At 35.1% G+C, this 8,410-nt stretch overlaps 1 pseudogene; it reads right to left on the bottom strand.

Moving 5' to 3' along the window:
- Positions 1-6,115: 6,115 nt before the first annotated feature.
- On the bottom strand, positions 6,116-6,781 carry LOC138163060 (centrosomal protein of 19 kDa pseudogene; annotated as a pseudogene).
- Positions 6,782-8,410: the final 1,629 nt, after the last annotated feature.

Here is an 8,410-nt window from a genome sequence, read left to right as displayed (position 1 = left end):
TTACAGGTAAATAGATCAGTGACAAAAGATGACTGAGAGAATGTACAGCTATTCAATTCTTATTTTATATATGCTTTTTCTGACAATAAGAATGATCTTAGATTTTGAAAAGATTGAACAAAAATAGTTCTTAGGGATTTGATAAGACAGAGATAGAGATAAATGACATATTTATATTTAATTATAGATAGACATATACTTATAGATAGAAGTATATATAATGTATCACATGTATATCAAATATCTCTGGATATAAATACATGTATGAAGACCCTAGCAGAATACTTCTCCATTTGTTAAGAGTTAAAGTCATCAGTACAAAACAATACCAGGGTAGTGTAAGATATTGAGATCCAGTTATTAATCTATGAAAAGTCAGGGTAACAGATATATAAGACTAGAAAGGGCATGATATCATGTCGATTTTTTTTTTAAGTTTAGATAATGGAATCTAAAATTTGTAGAGCCTTGTCATCATTTCCCAGGAAAAATTCTAGAATATATTACATTAAAGGAAAAGTCAGTGAAAAATTAGTAAACAAAATAGTGACCACACAGAAGCATCATGTCTTCATTTAGAAAAAAAAAAGTAGTTGGGGCAGCTAGGTGGTGCAGTGGAGCACCAACCCTGAATTCAGGAGGACTTGAGTTCAAATTTGACCTCAGATACTTGACACAAAACTAATTGTGTGACCTTGGACAAGTCAACCCCCCTCAAAAAAAAAGTGGTTATGCTAAGCTAAACTCTCTTTTAAAAGGATACTAGGACTGGTAGATCAAGGAAATTTATTAATAACAGTAATAACTAATGTATTAATAGCATATTATTAACATTGATAGGTCATAGAGAAGATTTTACTATCCTCATAGTTTCTTGTGGACAAGAAGGAGAGATGTGCATAGATGACAGTAATTTTGCAGGATTCCAAACTAATTAAATGACAAGGCAGGCATAGGGAACAATTCAGATTTGCTCTGTGAAGTTTGGATTCAGTCAAAGGGCTGCAATTTGAGGATCTACACGGCCACATGGCTTGAGGCCACAGGTTCCCCACACTGTACCTGACCAGAGAAGTGAATGTTACGGTGATTACTGGGAAGGAGATATTTGTGCTCTTTAAGAATATCAGTGATATCTATAGAGGCATAACAGAATCTGATCAAGTTAACAGATGATACAAATTGGGAAAGGATGGCTAATACTATAAATCTTTACTTCAAAGGTAAGCTTTTATTGTTCTTATGTTCTTATTAAGGTCAAATGTTAAGTTCCAGGAAATACGTTCAACACTAGGGATTAAAAAAAAAAAAAGTCCCTGTCCTCAAGGAGCTTATATTGTAATACAAGTAACTTATGTAATATCACACAAGCCTCATTGCCCCCCCCCAAAGAAAATCCCAAAAAACAAATGTAATCCTTGCATGCATTAAAATATAATATGTAGAACGGTGAAGATGATAGGCCAGAGTGATTTATCCTATTTAGAGCACAAGGAGATTTTTGTAAAAAGTTCTGGAAGTCCCATTGCATGAAGTATTTAGATAATAAGGAAAGTGGCCAGGGAAGCATAACTGGGATTGTCAATGCCTTACTTTTGCCAGGAGTATTTATTGAATAATGTGGCATTGTTTTGTTTGGAAAAAAATGAAAAAAAAAGAACACAACTTATTACAAGTATTTGAAGGTCTTCAACATGGAGGAGAAATTATAACACTTGATCTCAGAAGACAGAACTAGGAAAAATGAATTGAAAGATTTGAAGACATGTTTTTGTTCTATATAAGCAAAAATATACAAACAATTAAATTCTGAAAAAAATAGAATACTCTGTCTTAGGAGGTGGTGCATTCTTTCTTTTACTTTTTTGCTTTTTGGAGGGGAGAGGGTAGGGCAATTGGGGTTAAGTGACTTGCCCAAGGTCACACAGCTAGTTTTGTGTGTGTGTGTTTGTGTGTGTGTGTGTTGTGTCAGAAGCTAGATTTGAACTCAGGTCCTTCTGACTCCAGGGCCGGTTCTCTATTCACTGTGCCATCTAGTCACCCCAAAGTATTTTCTTTACTAGAGGTCTTTGAACAAAATTTTACTGTCTAATAACTTTGATATTTAGAAGGGATCTTCTTTAGGCAAAGGTTTGAATGGATACTTTCTTATATCCCTTCCAAACTGGAAATTCTGAAATTTCTTTGACTGAAATAATAGTTATTAAACATTTTATCAATATTCTTTAAATATACTAAAAACAACTAACCAAAAACCTAATTCATATGGTAATTACATAAAGATTAAACTTCTAAATATTAAATACTTCAAAGATAAAGATGCTTTAAATATTAATCTCTTACCAATTTAAACTTATTTTTAATAATTCATAGAGTTGACTAAATTCAATTCAACTAAAGCTATTAAGTGTCTACTACATATAAGCAAAGAGAATGTTCAAATACTTACAGATTAGCTCACAATGGATCAGCTCAATTTACATGAAAATGAATGAAAATGCAAAGATGATAATATATTTGGAAAATGAGAAAATTAGGCATTATTTAATATTAAAAACTCATTGTACAATATATTAGAGTTATTTCACAAAGTCATAGTCACAAAATTTATGAATTGGGAGGGACCATGGAGAAATTACTAAATCCACGACTCTTCCCTGAAGATAGGACCCAGGTGGGGCAGATAATTGGTGCAGTGAATAGAGCACTGGCCCTGGAGTCAGGAATACCTGAGTATCTGGCCTCAGACACTTAACATAAAAACTAGCTGTGTGACCTTGGGCAAGTCACTTAATTCCAATTGCCCTCCAAACAAGCAAAAAAAAAAAAAAAAGAATATGACCCAGACAAAAAAACAATATCCTTAACTACAGAACTGGTCCATGGTAGAACTGGGACTAAAACTCAGTTCTATCTTTTCATTCCAAGTATTGCAACCCCAAAATACCCAGGGGAAAAAAAAAAACATCTAAGAGGATAGAAGACCCAGTATATTTTCAAATGAAAATAAAGTAGTTTCTTGTATATCCAGGGCATAATGAGGAATTGTGCTGAATTCATGTCTTTTATCTTTTACACACATGTTTATTTGATTGAATTATTAACATTAGAATTTTACATCAATAGAGTACAATACCATGTCTAAGAATATTCTTTGCTTACCTCCAGGATATCAATGTTTTGTTAAAAAGTTGTATTAATGTTAAACATAATCCCATCATGAAACAACAGAAGTATTATTATAGCTTTAATAACTCAAGGAGATTGTATTGCATGGTGGCTAGAGAACTGGGCTTTAAGCAAGGAAGAGCTGATTTCAAGTCCTATTTCTGACATTAGTTCTCTGACTCTAGGGAAATCATTTATCCTCCAGAGAGCCTACGTGTTTCTTTAAGGCTATAAATTGTAATATGATCAGCAAATCAGAGAACTGGATATAACTCTCTAATACTTATGAACCTCTCAATCCTCTTCAAAATGGAAATGATGTACAAGAATAATGTACAACAATTTCAGCTGTTTCCATGGTATAAAAACTAAGAAACCTAAGGAAGTAAAAACCCAATGAACTAAGAACAGACAAAGGAAATTCTTAACACTGCATTCAAATCCAGCCTTGGATACTTCCTAGTGGTATGGCCATGGACAATCCAGGGCCATTGTCTGCCTCAGTTTCTCGATCTGTAAAATGGAGATTATAATGTCATCTGCTTCACATAGCTATTGCTATAGTCAATCAATTTGTCAATAAATATTTTTTAAGCAACTGCGATAATCCAGGCACTATGCTAAACTTTGGGAATATATTTGTAAAGTGTTTAGCACAGTGGTTGGCACATAGTAGCCACTTAATATGTGATTATTCCCTTTACCTGAGGCAGGATACCAGTGCATGTGAATCCTCTAGATCTCCTTGAAGCAAAAGCCACAGTGTACAGCTGAGGGCAGTTCTGTCCCTATCCCTGAACTCATTTTGGGTCCAAAAATGAGTCAAGTGAAATGTGAATTGCTTAATGTGGGAGGATGCTGAGATGGTTTTGAAAGTCCCAAGAAGAGTATCATCAATAAGGAAGGAGTCATGAAGTGAACAATGAGTACTGAAGGATGAAATTACCAAAGATCTCAGGAGGAAGGAAACTCAGTTAAAGATCTTGAACATATATCAAAAACAGAAGTGAAAGTGGCTTTTCGGTTTTTCCCCTCAATTTCTAATTCTTTCCATCACAAAAAGAGTTGACATAAATATTTTTGTACAAATACATATTTTTTTCCTTTGATAATTACATCTTTGGGATACACACCTAGTAGTGGTATTGCTGGGTCAAAGGGTATGCATAATTTCATACCTCTAGGTATAGTTCCAAATTGTTCTCCAGAATGGTTGGGTGGGTTCACAACTCAACCAACAGCACTTTAGCATCCCTTTTTTTTTCATATTCCGCTCCAACATTTGTCATTTTCCCCTCCTGTCATATTAGCCAATTGATAGTTGTGAGGTGGTACCTCAGAGTTGTCTTAATTTGCATGTCTCTAATCAGTACTGATTTAGAACATTTTTCATATGATTATAGATAGCTGATTTCTTCATATGAAGACTGTTCTTATCCTTTGACCATTTATCAATTGAGGAATGACTTGTATTCTTTAAATTTTAACTCAGTTCTCTATGTATTCAAGAAATGAGGCCTTTATCAGAGAAACTTGGTCTAAATTTTCTCCAGTTATGATTATTAACTATACATTCCTCTCCATCCTGTTTTTTCATTGTTTGTACTTTTCTCTCTCCCCTTTAACCCTGTCATGCCTCAAAAATATTTTGTTTCTGATCACATCCCTAAATCTACTCACCCTTCTATCAGTGATTGCCCCTGCCCCCACTTCTTTTATCCCCTTTACCTTCCTACTTTTCTGTAGGGTAAGATCTATTTCTATATTCAAATGATTAGGTATATTCTTTCCTTTTTAAGCCAATTCTGATAGACGTAAGTTTCAAGCATTACTCACAAAACCTCACCATCTTCCCCTCCACTTTTTTTTTACACAGTACATATTTGATGTTTATTTGCATATTCTTAATCAGTTCATTTACTAGCCAATTTATCATTTTCGATCTTTATATATGTTTTTTAACTTGTTCTATGAAACTTCTAAAAGATAGATATTAAATTTAATTAAGCAGTAACAAAATTGTTCTGTTCATGTATATACCCCCTTTTTTTTCCTGTGCATTTTAATAAATGTTTTATTGAAGCTTAATAGATGCTTGTTTCCTTCCTTCTTGCAGCCTGGAACCAGGGCTACACCTCTTTGCAGGTTGTCTGCTTTGGGACCCCATATCCTTCTCTCTATACAATGCTGCCTCCCAAGACAGGAATAATAAGTATGGTAAAAACATGGTAAAAAACAACCAAAAGTGTGGGCCAGGCCAGGGCACAGAGCCTTTTAAAGAGGAGGGATAACAGAGAGGGAGAACCTGTGTGTTTTCTCCTCTAGAAGCTTATGTCTGCTAAGACCTGGACTAGTTATATTCTCTCAAAAGCCTGTACCTGCTATGATTCTAGGGGATAAGTTTGTCAGCTGGTACTCAAATGATGTTTTATTTCACACTTCTTAGTTTTGCTTTCCTACCTAAGTCTGCAAACTCCTTGAGGACTCACTTTGTTTTATATACAAGAGCTAAATTTCAGTCTCTTAAAATAAAAATCCCTGTCCATGATGTCACTGATAAAACTCATATACCAGGAAACAAGTAGGAATTCTGACAATTATTTTTCTACTTCTTTAATGAATTACTATTGTTTTCTTTAATGAAGTACTTTGAGCTGTTGTAGAGAAATTTTTCTACCCTAAGTAATATTTTGGAAAAAGGAGAGTAATTTCTATGTAAATGTTAACTGTTACATAAAGACCTTTTCTACAAGTTCCAAACATATGAACTGGACAGTCTGTTCTGGTCATTCATTTAGCACAGGTAGATTCTGCCTACTTGATGTAGCATTAGGAGTTCAGGATTGGGGAATCTCCACTGTATTAGCCTTTTCCTGGCAGGCCAAGCCCCTCACTCATCATCAGAGAACATTTGTTTGATCCTGATATATCAATGGCAAGCTCCATGTCAAGTTAAATGATTAAGAAATACCATTGCACATAGTAGGGGCTCAATAAATATTTGTTGATTCAAAAGTAACACAGTCAATTCTATAGCCCAATATGCACATTTAGGGTCCTTTTGAAATTCTGCACCATCTAAAAATGTTGTCTGAGCTAATGCAGATGCCTTGGTCTCCCAATAAATTTTGACTTTGTCATCTGACTCTGCATCCCAACTACAAGACTAGCTGCTCATCCTGTGGAATTCAATTTCAATGTCATAGACAAAATCTTGGTCATCCTTCTTTTTCTGATTCTTTTTAAAGAGTTTGTCCATGATGCTCTTCCTTTCTGCAAGTTCCTTATCTAGTTTGTTTAGGTCTTCCCCAGGATCAACGGTTGTTCCTCGCTGAATTTGTTCCATAGTTTGGCCCAAGGTTTGCTCCCTTAGAAAACCTTTTTAAAAAAGTGAATAACTTCTCCAACTGCTGATGCCCTCAAGGTAGACCTTGTGTCTTGAGTTATACTTTAGCTGTTCAGCAGCTCTACTGTAGTCTGAAAACTTGGAAAAGTTTCGCATGGGCATGATACCCTGGCGATTTTTGTCCTGGGCCTTCCCCAACCCCCAATAGATCAAGATAATGGCTGGAGGTTGGAATATAATTCCACATTTCTTGGCAGTGTACATCATTGTAATTCACAGCCGCTAGGCAAATCAGAAGAAATCTCATGGAAGCATTCTAGTTGGTTGTGTAATGACACCCTGACTCTCCCAGGAGGAGGTGAAAGAGGTCACATCAGCTGACCCAATATGGCTCCAGCTCTGGACTCAGGTAGGCTCTGGCTCCAGGCCGCTGAGCCATCACCACGGGAATAGTCCCTTGGCTATTTCAACCATGGCCCGCCTAGGCTCACCAAAGAGGTGGGCCCAAAAAAGGTTTGCCTCTACTTTTAAAACTTTTTCATGATCCTTTTATCTGAGATATTTGGTCATATTCTACATCTCCCTTATACCCTCTCCTAGTGTTTCTCTCTTTTTTACAACTTATTTTTTTAATATTTTATATAAATATAATTTATTATATATAAATTATGTTATATATAAATTTATAATTTATATAATTTTGTATTATATATCAGAAAGAATTTATTATTAATAATCAGTGATTGGGGGAAATACAGAGCATTCCACCCTTTTTCTTAAAGTCCCGATTTTTAAAAGTTCTATCTCTTGAAGGACATGGATGATAATGAGATTGGACTAACTTTATGGTTAATACTCCACCCAGGTAGAGTACCCAGAGTGTTTTTCTCAGGTTTTGGTGGGGCATAAATTATTTAAATAGATTGCAAAGGCTGGGAGTGATCTGGGTATAAAGATAGTCTCTCTATTCAAGGGTGACATGATGTCACTCAGCCCCTCATTATAATATACATTCTCTCATTAATTGTTAACCAATCAGGGTTTATTCCCACCATGGGAAATATCTACTCATTAAAGGGTATATAAATTATGAGCTATTGCCATGATAGTCTTTAGCCTAAGAGAAACAACCAGATGGCCATCCTTTTATTAATAAATGTGCTGAACTTATTAATAAAATTATTAAATTACCCAGAAACTATGTCTCTCAAAGCTTTTTAATTGTCACATAACACTCATGCCCTCTGTCTATGTGTACTCCTAACATTCCTGATAAAAATTGAGACATATAAGTATCATTTTCCATTTATGAATATAAACAATTTACAGGGGTGGGGAACCTGTGGTCTTGAGGCCATATATGAACTTCTAGGTCCTTGGGTATGGCCTTTTAACTGAGCTCAAGTTTTACAGAACAAAATTTTTTATTAAGGGGATTTGTTCTGTGAAGTTTAGATTGAGTCAAAGGACTGAGGACCTAGAGGGCCATATGTTGCCCTCAAGCCTACAGGTTCCCCACCCCTAGAAATTTAATATTATTGAATCTCTTCTGACCTCTCCCTTGCTTAAATTTTTACAATGCTACTCTTGAGTCTTTTATTCATTCATTCATTTATGTATGTATGTATGTATTTATCATTTATTTTTCAAATGCTTTATTAACTTCTGATTTACATCATTCATTTCTGCCAGATTTTGAGTTACAAATTTTCTCCCCTTTTTCCCCCTACTCACTGCCCCAAAATAGCAGTCCCACAGGATATTCCCTCCTCCAATCTCCTCTCTCCCATATTTTCTCCCATACCCCTTCCTTTTGACTTTTCCAGTGAATCTCTATGCCCCAGTGCCTGTACTTCTTATTTTTCAACTACATTAAAATAGTATATATATATATAT

Source organism: Petaurus breviceps, unplaced genomic scaffold (genome assembly GCF_028583685.1).
Source record: "Petaurus breviceps papuanus isolate PSGF00001 unplaced genomic scaffold, PetGlider_PUasm1.0 187, whole genome shotgun sequence".
Lineage (NCBI taxonomy): Eukaryota > Metazoa > Chordata > Mammalia > Diprotodontia > Petauridae > Petaurus > Petaurus breviceps.
The sequence above is the reverse complement of the archived record's forward strand: the minus strand, read 5'-3'. Positions and strand labels throughout refer to the sequence as shown.